This window comes from Balaenoptera musculus, chromosome 2, assembly GCF_009873245.2.
Source record: "Balaenoptera musculus isolate JJ_BM4_2016_0621 chromosome 2, mBalMus1.pri.v3, whole genome shotgun sequence".
In the NCBI taxonomy this organism is placed as follows: Eukaryota; Metazoa; Chordata; class Mammalia; order Artiodactyla; family Balaenopteridae; genus Balaenoptera; species Balaenoptera musculus.
Genome location: NC_045786.1, coordinates 154,921,278 through 154,938,627, shown reverse-complemented (window position 1 = coordinate 154,938,627; position 17,350 = coordinate 154,921,278).

Sequence of the window (17,350 nt, the reverse complement as noted above, 5' to 3'; positions counted from 1 at the left end):
AACTTGGGCCTCCTGGTGGATGCTCCTGATAAACTGGCCTTAGACTCACCAAATACCACTGAAACACTCAGAAAATCTATGTGATTTTCACCAATGGGTGGACAAGCAGGCATGTGGATTGAGACTTGAAGAGTTTGGAGGATCTACAAGAGTGTAAAAAAGATTGACGAAAATGGCATATGTTTCCTTCTTCTACGCCAAATAGAAACGTGCAAACTGTTTTCTCTCACTACAAAGTAATAAACCTAGAAAATGACATTTAGAGGGAGAAAATGGGAGGGGGTGTACACTGGGTGTGTTCACTTTGGGAAAATTCATCTAGCCATGCAGTCATGATTTATTCACTTTTATGTGTGTGTGTTATTTCAAATAAAATTTCATCAACATACTCAAGTACCAAAGTATCAAAATATAAATCAAAATCCAAGATTTAGAACATGAATTATCAAAATTTAAATTATGAACTTGGCTATATTTAGAGGCAAATGTACAGCTGTAGATGCTTTTACTTTAAGGAAGAAAGAATAAGCATTTAATGTAAGAGGTTATAAAAAGAATGCCTAACAAAAATCTAGCAGAAATAGAAGGTAGGGACTTCCCTGGTGGGGTAGTGTTTAAGAATCCACCTGCCAATGCAGGGGACAAGGGTTTGATCCCTAGGCCTGGAAGATCCCACATGCCGTGGAGCAACTAAGCCCGTGTGCCGCAACTACAGAGCCTGCGCTCTAGAGCCCACGAGCCACAACTACTGAGCCTGCACCCTAGAGCCCATGCACCACAACGAAGAGTAGCCCCCACTCACTGCAACTAGAGAAAGTCTGTGCACAGCAACAAAGACCCAACACAGCTCAAAAAAAAAAAAAAGGGTAGGAATTAATCAAATATTGGCATATAAATAAATGATTAGAAAATTACAAACAGAATAGCCAGAACATTTATCTCAAAGTTATTTCCTTGAAAAAATCGAAATCAAAAATCAGATAAACCACAATCTGGCCTAATCAAGATAAAGGGGGAAATACAGAAACAATAACAACAAAAAATTAGGAATCAGGAAGCGTTTTAAAAGACATTGTTTTAAATCACACAAAATATTATATATGTGTATTTATTAGAGAATTATTTACAATGGCGGAAATATGGAAACAATCTAAATTTCCAGTAGGAAGGAATTGACCATATAATGTTGGTATTTTTCTACAATAGAATACAACTATTGAACAGTTTTTTTTTTTATTAATTTATTTTATTTTTATTTACTTTTGGCTGTGCTGGGTCATTGTTGCTGTGTGCGGGCTGTATCTTCTTGCAGCAAGCAGGGGTTACTCTTCATTGCGATGCGCAGGCTTGTCATTGCGGTGGCTTCTCTTGTTGCAGAGCACGGGCTCTAGGCATGCGGGCTTCAGTATTTGTGGCACATGGGCTCAGTACTTGTGGTGCACAGGCTTAGTTGCTCCACAGCATGTGGGATCTTCCGGGACCAGGGCTCGAGCCCATGTCCCCTGCATTGGCAGGCAGATTCTTAACCATTGTGCCACCAAGGAAGCCCTACTGAACAGTTTTATGTAGACATAGTTTTATTTGTCCACAAGACTTTTATATGTGTCATGAAACAAAATGTTAGCTTTATCTCTGGGTGGTGGTATTATCTGTGAAATACTACTCTTGATGGGATTACTGAGATTATCAAATGAAATAACATATGTTCATCTTTTACATTCAAAAATTTTATTCCAACACTTTCTACATATTAGACACAGTGCCAGGTAGTAAGTTAAAGAAAAAATAAAAATCCCTGCTTTCATTTTACTGATTATCTACTTGTTGAATTAGACATTAATCAAATTATCATATAAATTAACTGCAATGAGTGTAAGAGGTATCTACAGTGTAGTTTGGGAGCATATAACAAGTGCCTAAAAATCTAGCACACAGAAGATGAGCAATCCATGTTTGTGTTGGCTTTTCTTCCCCTCTTTCTGACACACAACCTACTTCTCTTTCTAGGAATTGTATTACTTCTCAAAGGAATCCAGAATAGATTTGTTACAGTTTCCTAAAGTAATTACAAAAAAATAAAATAAAATTGGGGAATAATAAAATGAGTTTCAAGTCAAGACATTGGAGCAATCTTGTCTATTGTGTGCTAATGACATCCAGTTTCTAAATCTCAACAATTTAGTCTTGTAATTAGTGCACAGCTCAGGTGAATGAGTAATAAAGTACCTGCTCCTGGTACCTTATTATCTGTAAAGAATAGGTCAAAGCGCCAAACTAATGAATATGCAAATATGGCTTACAAATCTGTGTGAAAGCCTGGTTTTAGACTGTTCCTGACCACTCACAGGCCACCAACCCACTTGAGTCAATATCATCGCAAAGTTGTGGGTAGCCCCATAGCTCACGGGTAGGACCGCTGAGGAGTGTGTGGGTACACCACAGCACTCTTCATAACACTCCATAATTCCCTTCATAATACTTGCCATCATTTGTAATTACATATGCCTCGGGTTTGCTCCTATGATTATTTGATTATGCCTACTCATCTTGTTTTAATTTTCTGCATAGCACTTTTCACTAGTTGATGTTTTTTTCTTTTTTCCTTCACCGCTGAAGGGAAGGAAGAAGAGGTGAGACAAGAAGTGGGTGGGTTCTATCAAGGAAATTTGTTCCTCTCCCATGAAGTCCCTGAAAAAGGAAAAGACTCCAAGAGTGAGAGGGCTGCCAGGCTACTTTAGACTGTGCAGTCAGGAAGACCTAATTAACGGGTGACATTTAAGCTAAATAATCTTTAGAAGACATCCATACAAAGATTGAGAAAGCCAATTCCTGGCAGTGGAACTAGATCATAGAAAGACCCCATGGTGATGAATGGGCTTAATTTGTTTTAGGAATTTAAGAAGCATCATTAAATTAGAGCCTAGAGGGAAAAGGGAAAATTGGTGTTAAGTGAGTTCAAAGCAATGGCTCTTACAGGGTTATATAAAGTTATATAAAAGAAATTCATTTGCTTGCTTTGTACTAAGTGCAATGAGAAGCCCTGCACTATTTCTCATCAAAGGAGTCTTATTTATATTTTGTAAAAATCACTTTTGCTGCTGTGTAGCAAACAATTTATAGAAGCGTTCAAGTAGAAGTAGGGGTCACCGATCAGAAGATTCTTACATTTGTCAAAGCCAGACGAAACGGGATTTGGACAAAAGCAGATGATTTGGAATATGTTTTGGTGGGAGAGTGAGCAGTATGTGCTGATGCCTTTGAGATGAAAGATGTGAACAAAAATAATTTTTTTAAAAAATCATACCTAGATTTTGGTCTCTGAGCCTGGATGTCACTGGAGCTTTTTACAGAAAGGCAGAAAAACAAGGGAAGGAGGAGCTGGTCTGGATGGACAAACCATGAGTTCACTTTCACTTTGAAATGCCTGGCAGACATCTGAGTGAAGATATCAAGACACCAGTTGAGTTGAAATATATGGAAATAAGATTATAGTCTGGGCTTAAAACCCTAGGAAATATTTTGCCTCTTCGAAAAAATTTCACCTATCTTTGCCCTGATTATTATATTTATGTTTTAATGCTTAATCTCAGAAAACAGACATATCTCATTTCATGGTCTTGGGAGATCTGTCATTTTAGCCTCCTAATAGAAACACTGGACCATAATCTCCACAATCATTGCATATGATGAACCTTAAAAACCTAGTCTTGACTGATAAGTTTCTCAAAGGCGAAATACCTAAACAGTGACAACAAGTGAGACAGCTGATAGATATACACACTTCCTTTTCTGAATGGCATATTTAAAGGGCTCATTCATGGTGACAATGACTCTTACTCACTGGGAATCTTATTTTCTCTTACAAACAACTGCTTTTAATATAGGAACGTGGCTATTTTAGTCCAACTTAAAATAAAAAGATGCTAGGAACTTGTATTCATGGTTGGCCTCCATCTGTAGTTATCTGCATGATCATAGTCAAGTTATAACATTCCAGTTTCCTCTACCATAAAATGAAAGTCCCCAACAAGATCACCTCTGGGTCGCTTCCATTCGCAAAATTAAATGTAAAAGAAATCCACAATTCTCCCAGCACCAGGCACCCTTAACTGTGCCTCAAAAATAATAATAATAATGTTTCACACAGTGTATGGTACAAAGTAAGGACTATCTGCAAAATGCAATTTAAACAGATGGCACTTTATGGCTTGCCATTTACTGTAGTAGTAAATTGCAAATAGGCACTTGTGCCTATGTGTATTTGCTGATCTGTCAGACATTGGAAATAAGGCCAGTGCATTATCCCTTTACAAATCAGGGCACGCATTCATTCTCTGGGAGAGGCATTAAGTTTTTATTGAAAATGAGAAACACTGCAGCTGGGGTGAACCACAGAGGGGGCTCCTTCCATTACCATTTAGCGTATGCATACACCATTTTCAGAGTGAGTGACAGGGTTTTCTCAGCCTGGTTCTGCCATGCGTTGGAGTCAGCATTCCCATCTATTTTAATGATTTTTAAAGACTACCATTTTCTCATCACCTTTTACCTACCCATGTCGGGCTCCAACTCGGCTTCATTCACCAGCTCTAATTACGTGACTTCCTTCCTCCTGATTCTTTACCTCAATGTCTCCAAAGTGATTTGGTTCTACAGCTTCCTCAACACTCTTTTCAGGCCCCAGGTGGCTATTTCTGCACAGCTGAAATCTGCTAATGCTTTTAAGATAATGTCCTTCACCCTTGGAAACAGAAAAAGAATAGCAATAATCACTGATTCTCAGTATGAAACCTCTCAACATTGTATGCCTTCCTTCTTTTAAATGTCTTACATCTTTTTTTTTTAATGAAGTAAAAAGAACCTGGGTCTCACAGTATTAGCTCTCTCATACATGCATGAAATAATCAGATTGTAAGTGACTTATGTAGTTAAAGACTTGTGGCTTGGGATTGTATCTACTGTATCCCCATCTCTTTTATTACTATAAAGAATTTACAATTGGTACAGTACACAATAACCCAGCTGCTGTGTTACACACTGCCTGCAAGTGGGAAACACTGATCTGAACTACATTATAAAGATCAGAGAAAATTTCATTCGGGCTCTTGATACAGGTCAGAAATAAATAGGATTTATACAGTAAGTCTGACGTGGTACAGAGTCTTCACAATTTATGGGAAGCTAATCAGATGACTGAATTTTTTGTTGATATTTTAATCTGTACCTTAAAAGCACCAATTACAACTAAAAGGACACAACTGGCTAATTTTGCTCAGTAAATCCCCAGAACAGCGTAGAACTTAGTGCAGAATTCAACCAAATTTTCATATACCCTGTACAGGATGGAGCATGTGGTATCTAAGTTCAGGGGAATTGATAGAGAATTCTGATTGGTAGATGGTTCCGTTTGTGTTTAAGAGGAAATGATAAAGCACTTTCTCTTCATATATGCATATATTTGTTGATTAGCACAGGTGCAAAAATCCCCCAAGGTCACCTTGGAGTTTACTCTGCAGCCTAATACATTTAACAAGATTATGTTACATAACTTACTATCTTACCATAAAATGAGAGTAGTATCTTGAAGAGAAAAAAATGTCCCATTTAATAGAAATTAAATCCAGAAGCCAGTTCTACAAACACAGTATATAATCTCATAAACTCAGTTTTGGATTATTCAGAATAACATGTAAATAGAATCAACTGTTCTTCTTCCCCTGAATGGGGAGTTTTACCCAGTATTATTAACACATCACAGTAAGTATGGTTAACATGTAATTCAGAGCAAATATTAAATCTCAACCACAGTTTATGTAAACAAAATAGACAAACAAGAGTAGGTAGGAAACTTCCTTCTTTTCCTCTATTTACAAATCCACTCACTTCAATTCACTTGAGAAGTCCAATTCAGGGCCTGTGGAGTCTACCATTCCAGTCCTAAGGGTTATCCCTGTTCTTTTTTTACCATAATTTAAGCACAAGACTACACTTCCACTGTGCATTTCTCACATAATACAAAATGAGGCATTAATTGATTGTCTTCCTGAATATCCCCAACATTGATGTGTACACAAAGTCCTATATTTTAACAGACAGTGCATTCTTGTGGTGGTACTTGATAGTTGAATGTCTACAATCAATAAGCTTGCAGATTTTAAATTAAGGTTCCATTTTCAGAAAACTAAAACTTTTTATAAATTCCTTATTGAAAATATACAGGTACATATATATACATATATATATTCCATTATATATATATAATGGAATACTACTCAGCCATAAAAAAGAATGAAATAATGCCATGGACCTAGAAATTATCATACTAAGTGAAGTAAGTCAGAAAGAGAAAGACAAATACCATATGATATCTCTTATATGTGGAATCTAAAATATGACACAAATGAATTTATGGACAAAACAGAAACAGACTCACAAATATAGAGAACAGACTTGTGTTTATTACAATAGTCTGTAATAAACTGTAATGAAAAAGAATATGAAAAGGAATATATATATATGAATTTATATATAAATAACTAAATCACTGCTGTACAGCAGAAATTAACACAACATTGTAAATCAACTATAGTTCAATTAAATAAATTAAATAAATAAATACTATTTTTGGATATTAAAAAAAGAAAATCAATGTTATCAATGATAACATTGGCTTACCAATGTTGTTGCTATTGTTTTTCTTTAGGTTATCCAATATCTAGAATTATTTCAAATGTTAACACAATGGATTTCCATTTGCTATAGACCATACAAATTAATTTTACATGTTCTAGAAAGTTAGTTTTTAAACCTAAACTGAGGTGACATTGAGTACAAAGATGGAACTCGTTCTAATATTGGGAAAAAGATTATAATTGAAAAAATTGCAAGAGATTGAGCATGGATTAAGTCTGGAGTTGTAAAACCAGGGTTTTGTTGTTGTTGTTGTTGTTTTTGCATAGTCCACGGATAACAAAATGTAACCAGAGAAATGTGAATGGCAATCTTCTCTAAACAAAGGATTCTCTGGTGAATTCTCATCTTATCAATAGCTAGATAGAATTATGAGCTTCCCTTTGCATTTAGATCACTAGAATGATGTTTTGATACAAATTTGTGTGACTTTAATCAAGTCACCTGAGGTGCCAAAACCTCAGTTTCTTTAAACTGGGAATAACAAAATACATAATGTTGGGAGACAATTTCCCATGGGCCTTCTGCATTTCTGCATACCTTGTGAATCAAGATCCTGACAACACTTTGTTCCCGGCTATCTTTTTTAAATATTTGCATGGCAAACAACCTTGGAAGATAGAGACAGTGCCAGGGTAGAAGCACTACCTTTTGCTGTCCAGAATAATAATCATAATGTCTCCCTCCTGGGCAAAAATTTGGTCAGTTTGTTTACAGCCCCTTGAAAAATATGAGGTTTCCTAAACTTGGGATTCCTCTCCTATAATGCAAGCCAGCAGTCACCTGGCTTTCACTGCATTGCCCTGTAGGAATTTGGATTTGGGGAACTGGGACAAATGCTGACATTCTGGTTTCTGCTGTTTCTGTAGTAAACGGTTCTTCATCTCTGTTCCAAGAGTCTGTATCTTCTACCTGCATCCATGAATCTATGTCATGTTAACTTGTAGGCATGTAGAATAAAAATCTCAGCCCCTTCACAGTTCCTGACATATATTTCATATGGTTGTTGTGGAAATAAAATTATACAATGCGCTTATAAACCTTAGCTCTGTGCTTGGGCAAAGAAGCATTCAAAATTTTTAGCTATAACATTATTATCACTCAAACCAAAGTTTAATAACGTCTATAAATTTATGTTTAAACCTCACCTTTCAAAAGTTGATTTAATTATAGATTTCTAGGGTTTTATACCATTTCATTTTTAATTTTCTTTCATAATTGAATTAAATTTAATGAACATTCAAATGGATTAAAAGTTTCACTTTTAATATGCTTAATATTTCCATCTTTTTAGAACTTTCAATTTTCTGCTCATTTCAAAAGACATTATGACATAAAATAGTCAAATAATTGCACAAACACTGTTATACAAAGATGTTAATATTTCCAAAATCAAACAGCTGGCAGACATTCCAAGCCTGAGATAGTGGCAAATATTTGCCAACTGATGTATGAAAGCAGATTCAGTATAGGGAGGAAAGTTGAGGGGTGGGATTAATTATTTTAAGGCTGTGGTCTTAAGTACCACCTGTGGACATGACATAAATTTTAAAACTTAAAATTTCATACATCTATTTACTTATCTTACAGCTATGACTCTGCGTCTCTCATTTTATAAGCTTTTCCATTACTATGTCTGCCTGTGGCTAACCTACCAAGCAGGTAAGTGAAAGAAGTTAGTCAAGCTAGCACTAATATAAAAACAAATAATCAAACAACTAACATTAAAAATAAAGTTCTTAATGATATCAATTTTCTGAATTTTGGGTTTGTAGTATATAGAAAATGCCCTTTTCTTTTCAGTTTAAACTATACAGAAATGCCTCACACATAGGGAAAACAGAATTATTTTCCTGAATAATTACTCAACCCAAATACTGAGCTGAATTTAGAGAATGTAAATTTTCTCAACAAAAGAAAAGGTCACCAGTTAAGAAATAAACTTTTATAATATGCTACCTTTATGCAAATTAATAATAAGCAGGTAATCAATAAATACTGAATGAATAAATAACAATTATGAATGGACTATATAATATTTGATAGATGTTTCTCTTCTTTTTTCAACCCTCAATGTTTATAGATTTTGTTTTCAATGAAGGAAATCATTTTGTTAATTAGAGAGAAATGTATTATTACAGTTAAACGTAATTAATATTGGTATTCTTCAGTAGCCAAGTAAAAGCATCATAAAACAAATAAAATGAATAATGAAAGCAGTCTTATTGGAGACAAAGCTCATTATCAAATTGAAGGTTTGTTTCGTATCAACAAAAAATTTTTCAAACAACTGATATGAACATGTTCAATGAAAATTTTTTAGAATGAAGGAAATGAGAAATTTCACATTCCTAATATTTAATAATCTCCTTGCAGCTACTTTAGCTTTCAAAATAAGAGAATGTATAGACCAAGGAGAGGAAGGATAATTAAACTTTATAATAAGATAACAGTAAAGATAATTTTTAAATTTCAAATAAAAGTTACCAAAATGGTACATTAAATTTTATTTCAAAAAATTATTTACATCCTTCTAGATTAGAGTAAAATAACGATCCAACAATAGAAATACGATGTACTCATATTTATGTGGTTCTTTAAAAAAACACAACTCAGAAGTTAATAGGAGTTTTAACACCACAAGGAAAATATACAGTGGGAAAATTCAGCCCGTTAGGATTAAGGAAGATTGATCAGTTCTATAAGTATACATGAACTCATGCTTAATGACCCCAATAACAAGACTAGTCTTTATATAACACTGTTCATCTTTAGAGTGCTTTACCAACCTTTTCTAATTAATAAGGACAGACAAATCCTGCTGTGTCCTTCAAGGCTTTCAAGTGGCATTTCTATCCTTTGGAGCCTCACTAAAATCCAAAATGCTCTTGCTTCTCCTCTATAAGAATTTAGCAACAATTTTTAAACCATATAAAATTTTAGGGGCATATCATCTGAACAACTTTAGTTCCCATGAAATTCTCTGTGTTTAAGATTTGCTACCTAAAACTACCCAAACACTTTGTTCCTCTTCATAAGTTTTCATAACTTATTTTACATTGATAGTTAATAGGCTAAACTTATTTGACCTATGTAAAAGGAAGGATATACAAGTTATAGCTATAGCTCACACACAGATTTTAATCTATAATAAATTAAAAATGTAGCCAGATTTTTAAAAATTTTAGTGCTAAAATACTCAATGGATATTACACCTCCCAAATAATGATCTAACTCAAATGGTTAAGAAATGACATACTTGAGGGAAAAAATAGTTCACTTAGTTTACGTGTATTCTTTTTTTTTTTTCTTTTGGGAGAGTACTCATGATTCCCTAGGCTTCCTTGTTCGTTTGTTTTGAACGTTATTCAATCTCTCTCTAAGCTCTTGTTTTCTCAGTCAACAATCTGATTAGAGCCAGACCATGTCTGTCCCAGAAAGATAAGAAATCTGCCTAGGAGAAAATTAAGGACTCCTAGTTCCAGGTGTAGCTGTCTTACTCATTGATCTAAACTAATGACTTAGAGGAAAGAAATTGTAAGTGTTAGGACAAATGGAGATTTCCAGATGTCTTTTCCCATCTCTACGATTACTAAGGAACCCTTGCCTTTTCGCCTAAATTATTGGATAATATTTGTGGTGTGATATATATTCATAATGGCCAAAGGCATCATAGAGGTAGAAAAATAGAAGCTTATAATAATCAGAGAAGATAATATAAACCAACAAAGAAATAATTCAAAGATGTCTTTCTTCAGTGTTTAAACAAAGAAGAAAAACATTTTGCAGACTAAGGAGCTTACAAAAGGCTTACTCTTTCCTCAGAAGAGGTAGTGGGTGCTCTGTTACCTCCATACGCCTTCATTCCCAAAGAAATTAGGAAGGGATTTCAGAACAATTCTGCTATTTATTCCACCAAAATAGTGTTACTTCTGGTCTCACTAGTATTTTCAGCAAAGAGAAGCAGTAGAGGGTATTTGGTATACATATTCTGGCTTCAGTAAAGAAAAATCTAAAGCCCATACTTTACAGAAGTTTCTCCAAGTGAAACGGAGCAGGACCCTGTGGGGCTCCTTGGCACAGAAGTTTTTCTGTGTCCCCCATTTCTTGTTTGTAGGGAATAGACTACAGCCTCTATGACCTTCCCTGAGTTCCAAAGGGCAAGTTCAAACAGTTGCTAATCAGGGAAGGGAGGGAATGCAGAGACAAGGGAGGAGCAGTCAAGAAACAATAGTGCAGCCTTGGGGCAGGGTCCTGGTTCTGCCTCAAGGGATACACACAACAATATCTTTGAGCTCTTCTGCAGAAGTAAAACCCCCAACAAATGGAAGATGTTAACTACTTGATGAAGCATTCTTCATTCCAGAGAGAAGGTCACAGTTTGATAATCTCAAGAACCAGAGAAGCTCATCAGAAGACCACCTGAGACCAGATTAAAGGAGTGCAGGCCCTGCACACACCCTAATCTTATCAGCAACCCACCCTTGAACTATTGCTATAAAACTCCTCACCAAACAGTTGGGAGGGGCATGAGACCACTGTGTCCCCCTTTGCCTGGCAAAGCAATAAAACTACTCTTTTCTACTTCACCCAAAACTCTGTCTCTGAGATTCAAGTCGGCACTGGTGCACAGAGGCTGAGGTTTTGGCATCATAAGGGCCGCCCTACTCTCTTCTATCCTTGCTCACAGGGCTTTATAATATTTGCTTAATCCAGTAAAAGTCCATGTCAGAGAACAACTAGCAAGGATCTCTAACTTGATTCCAATATCAGTTCCTTGGCTGACAGGAATTTACTTGATTTTTGTGGATTTTTTTTGTTTTCTTTCTTTTCTTTTCTTTCTTTTTTGAGATAGGAATTTAGTTTTTTTAAGGATGCTCTGGAGATATTTTAAGCTGTTTTCTTATTGAGACTAGTGTTTCCTTCTCTAAGGCTGGATTTCAAAAATTCATTTCAAATTTTCCTTTTTGGTAGAGCTGTCCTGTCTGCTGAAATTGATACCAAAGCAAATATTGTACAATATATAAATTGAAAAGGGTTTTCTGTTTGTTTGTTTGTTTGTTTTCAGACAGAATTAGGTTTTGATCCTGGCTCTACCAAACATTATCCGTGGTGTCTTAGAAAAGCTATTTAACATCTATCTATGAGCCTTTATTTTCTCATGTGTCAAGTGGAATAATAAAGACTAGCTTTCAGTGACTTTGAGGATTAAAAGAGATAAGATATAGTGCTTATCACATTTCCTGATCATAATAAATACTCATAAAAAAGTGTAGTTGTTTTTAGTGTTGTCAGTGGTTGTGGTTCTGTGGTAAGACCTGATTCTTGTTTTTCAATAGATGACAATCTACTTACAAATATCAACATAACAGAAACAGTAAAAAGGTAATATTAATTTAATCAAAATAAATTTCTCAGAATATATATTTAGAGAAATTCAAACAGAAGCATAATACACTGATCCAAAGATGGTCAGAGGTGGAGTGAAGGATCAGACTGAACTTTGAAGGGAGAATAGTCCAGTTATTTTGACAACCAGATGAGAGTGTAGAAAACAAAACATGAGCAAAGGCTTGAAAAATAAGACTGAGAAATACTAAAAGATAGAATTTGAATCTTTTTAAAGATAAATGAAACTTATGGATAACTTGAATGCCATGCTGTTAAGGACTTGATCCTGACATAATGAGTATTCTTATGAGAATTTTTGTTTGTTTGTTTTACCATGGAAGTGATAGTATAGGATTGGCATTTTAGAAAGTTAATTCTAAAGGCCATGTGTAGAATGAATTCAAGGTGAGAGGGAATGAACTTTGGGAGAATTACATGAATTGAGGAATATCTGGAGAGGATGGAAGTTGTGGGAATAGAAAGCGAGGACCAGATACAGAAGACATTTCAGAGGATCAATCAATAGAAATTAATGGACTGAACATCTAAAATTAATGGGTTGAATATTTCCATGAGGCTTCTTCTTTCTTATTTCCATTCATACAACTCTTGCTTCTAACTCTTGCTTGATCTGCCTCTTTGGAGAAGGAAGAGAATAATAAACAACTTCATCATTTATAGTCTCACATTCACATCCTTGGCTCTCAAAATATAAAGGTCAGGTTTATAAATCAAGTGAGAGAGAAAAATTAGAGTGTGGGCATAAGTGCTTTTCAACTTGAGTTGCACTAGTGACAAGATAGAGTGGCTCTATCATAGGCAGTTATAAAAACAGAAAGCTTTAAAGTAAGAATAGATCACTGTTCAAACACCATACCTAGGACAACAGACCCAATGGTGGTCTTCTAGTCATATAAAACTAATGCATTTAATATAATTCTTCCCATAAATAGACTTGAAATATATTATCTAGTTTCTAAGACAGAGTACCGGTGAACTCATTAGAATCCTGAACTTCAGTTTATAATTTTGATAAAAAAAAGAATATTTTGTTAGCAGGAAAAATATTTCTTCAAGCGCAGTTTCAAGGAAAACAATTAAAACAAGAAAAACTCTTCTGATGAAATCAAGGGCATGGTCTCAGAGTCCTAACAGTACCATTCCCCCTCGTCTTACAACTGCAAGATAGACATATCATCAACCCCAACATCTCCAAAGAACACAGTTTGAAAACCACTGCCTCAATGGATTTGAGGTATTGTTGTTGAACAAATATTTATGACAAGGTTGGGGATGAGGTTCTAAAATGGAATTGTTCTGTCTGCCAAATTAATTTTAGGGTTAAAATATGATCTTGGACTCATTTTATGAGTACTCTGAGCTCACTAGGCTAGTGCACCAAAAGACCAGGTGCAAAATGAAAATGCACAAAAAAAAACCAGTCACCCTCTCACTTTACTTGACTTAGGTGCAAACAATCAATTTAAATCATTTTTAAACCTGCTTTTGATTGGGTTCATGTACACGCAGCCCGCTATTAACTACCTACAGCTCTGCAAAAGAATTATTTATTCATGTACATGATGACTGGCAAATATGTCTTGTATTCAAGGCTAGGTAACAGAAAATGATAAGACAAATGAGGAAGATAAGGAAAAATAAAAGAAAGTAACATAGAAACTTACAGTTTAAATGGTAAATTTTTTTTTTTTAATTAATTAATTTATTTATTTATTTATTTTTGGCTGTGTTGGGTCTTTGTTGCTGCACGTGGGTTTTCTCTAGTTGTGGCAAGCAGGGGCTACTCTTTGTTGCAGTATAAGGGCTTCTCATTGTGGTGGCTTCTCTTGCTGCAGAGCATGGCTCTAGGCATGTGGGCTTCAGTAGTTGTGACATGCAGGCTCAGCAGTTGTGGATCGCGGGCTCTAGAGTGCAGGCTCAATAGCTGTGGCACACGGGTTTAGTTGCTCCACGGCATGTGGGATCTTCCCGGACCAGGGCTCGAACCCATGTCCCCTGCATTGGCAGGCCAATTCTTAACCACTGTGCCACCAGGGAAGCCCTAAATGGTAATTTTCACTGCAGAATCTTATATAACTTTTCCAACACACTCAAAAAGAAGCAACATTATTATTTCCATTTTATACACAAAGAACCTGGAAACTAAAATTTAGAGAGACAATGATATTTGTCCAAGATCACATGACTAGAAAGCGGCAAGGTCACAACTCACTCAGAACCGCACTTTGAGTTCTGAAGAAGAAAGAAAAATAGAAAGGAAGATGCAAAAAAAGAAAGACACCTAAAGCATGATTCATGAAAGAAAAAAATCATAAATGGGACTTCATTAAAATTAAACTATTCTGTTATGTAGAAGACTATTAAGAGAATATAAAGAAAAGCCAGTGACTGGGAGAAAACATTTGCTAAACACAAAAGAACTTGTATCCAAAATATTTAAAGAACTTTTAAATGTCAACAATAGGAAAGCAAACAACCCAATTTAAAAATGGGCAAAATATCTGAACAGATACCTCACCAAAAAAGATATATGATGGCAGATAAGCATATGACAAGATCCTCAACATTTTATGTTGTTAGAGAATCGCAAGTTAAAACAATGAAATACCACTACATACCTATTAGATAGGTTAACCAAAACACTGACAACACCAAATGCTGGTGAGGATGTGGAGCAACAGGAACTCTGACTCATTGCTGGTGGGAATGCAACATGGTACATTCACTTTGGAAGACAGTTTGACAGTTTCTTGCAAAGTTAAGCATAGTCTTACCATAAAATCCAGCAATCACACTCCTTGGTATTTACCCAAATTACACTGAAAACTTATGTCCACATAAAATTCTGCACTTGGATGTTTATAGAAGGTTTATTCAAATTTGCCAGATCAATCAAGATGTTCTTCAGTAGGTAAATGGATAAATAAATTGTGTACATCTATAGAAGGGGACAGTATTCAGCGATAAAAAGAAATGAGCTATCAAACCACGAAAAGATATAAAGGAACAACAAATGCATATTGCGAAGTGAAAGAAGCCAGACTGAACATGCTTTACACTGTATGCTTCCAACTACATGACATTTTGGAAAAGGCAAAACTACAGAGAGAGTAAAAAGATCAGTGGTTGCCAGAAGTTCTGAGGGCAGGAGGCCGAGAAGAATAAATAGGTGGAGCACAGGGGATTTTTAGGGCAGTGAAATTACTCTGTATGATACTGTAATGATGAATATATGAAATATTATACTTTTATATTATATATTATACATTTGTCATAACCTAAAAAATGTACAACATCAAGGGTGAACACTAGTGTAAACTATGTATTATACTTTAGTTAAAAGAAAGAAAAAGGAAAGAAAAAAAAGAAATAGAATGCAGAGGGAATAAGAAAAAAAGACAAGTTGGAACAAAGCCAAGACGGCAATGGCTAGAAGCATCAACGCTGACCACATAAATTTCTTGGCATTAACTTAGTGACTGTCATTACACTTGTTCAATTAATTATTGCCATGTCATACTTTTCTTTATATTTTCTCCTTCCTGTTTATGAATCTTCATACCAAGTCTTCTGCAAACTAATCTTAATCCACCTCTGAATCAATCCTTGTCTCAATATATCAGCTAATGAGGCAGATTATTCTTTGTTACAAGGACTTAATGACCTCCCACTTAATTAACTTATATTTTTCATAAGTAATGATTTATCTATTGGCTCTCTTAACAAGAAAAATACACAGACAGACTTAAGAGGCACATACACATATACACACATAAACCCAAACACATGAACACATACACTCGACAAGAACAAGTCTTCCACTTTTGACTATAAAACCCCGACTAAACCTGACAGCAACATCCCTAGAGAACTCTACCTAAGGAACAGGAAAAGAATGAAAATCCAAAATGTTCAAAATATAGAAATAAAAAAGGGACAGATGGGGCTTCCCTGGTGGCACAGTGGTTGAGAATCTGCCTGCCAATGCAAGGGACCCGGGTTCGAGCCCTGGGCTGGGAGGATCCCACATGCCACGGAGCAACTAGGCCCGTGAGCCACAGCTGCTGAGCCTGCGCGTCTGGAGCCCGTGCTCCGCAACAAGAGAGGCCGCGACAGTGAAAGGCCCACGCACTGCAATGAAGAGTGGCCCCCACTTGCCACAACTAGAGAAAGCCCTCGCACAGAAACGAAGACCCAACACAGTTAAAAATTAATTAATTAATTAATTAATTAAAAAAAAAAGAGATATACCAAATAGACTTACAGTTTATTTAAAAAAAAAAAAAAAGGGACAGATGACAAGTCACTCATCATGACATGATTATCACAATCATGCTGAAAAATAAACTGAAAATCTGAGTAGGGAAATATGGCATTCTGTGGAGTTTTCAAGTAAACAACTAGCCCTTCAACTTAATTCTCAGTTTAATGGACCTCCAAATAATTGAATAAACAATAAATGGCTCAGAAGTATCAGGGATGGAAGAATTAAGGGAGAGCCATGATTTTGGATAACCGATCTAGAGACTGGAGGAGGGGGAAGAGGGAGTTAAGAATGAAGGTGGAAGGATTAATATTCAGTGTTATTTTTATTGCAAACATCTACAGGAAGAAAATGAATTCTGGGCCTGGCTCCTGAGATGCAGGTTACCTCCACCCAGGCAAAGGAGGCATGAGTAATTAATAATCCACTTCAAGGTTCATAACCCCCAACTCCTCCCCAAAGTAGTTATCAAGAGAGGCAACAGCCAGCTAATGGGAGGATTGCTTAGTACATCTCATGCAGATTGAAGCACCTCTGCCTCAAGGTTTTCTCTTCTTTGCCAACTGAGGAAGCAGCTGGTTCCGTGAACTCCTGGAGGGAACATTAAGTCCCTTTCAACCACAAATCAGCCACCCAGTCTTAGCTTCTTTAAAAGTTAAAAACAACATAGGGATCTGGCCATCAATCAGTGACTGTATTTTTCACTCAGCCCCACAGTAGCTGGAAAGTTATTTTTGCTAGAGAACCGAGTCTGTTACCAAAATTCAGTGCACAATATACACAGGGACCTAACTCACCTGTTCATCTAAATCCAAGAAAGACAGTCATTGCCTTTGGGGGGAAACATTTAAAAAGCTAACTTTCATCAATAATGACCAAACAAATATCAGGCTGAATGCACTGGTTAATTCTGATGCATTTTCAAAGTTCTTCTTCCCACTATAACAGTTTCAGACTTGGGTGTACATAAAAGTTGTTTCAGAA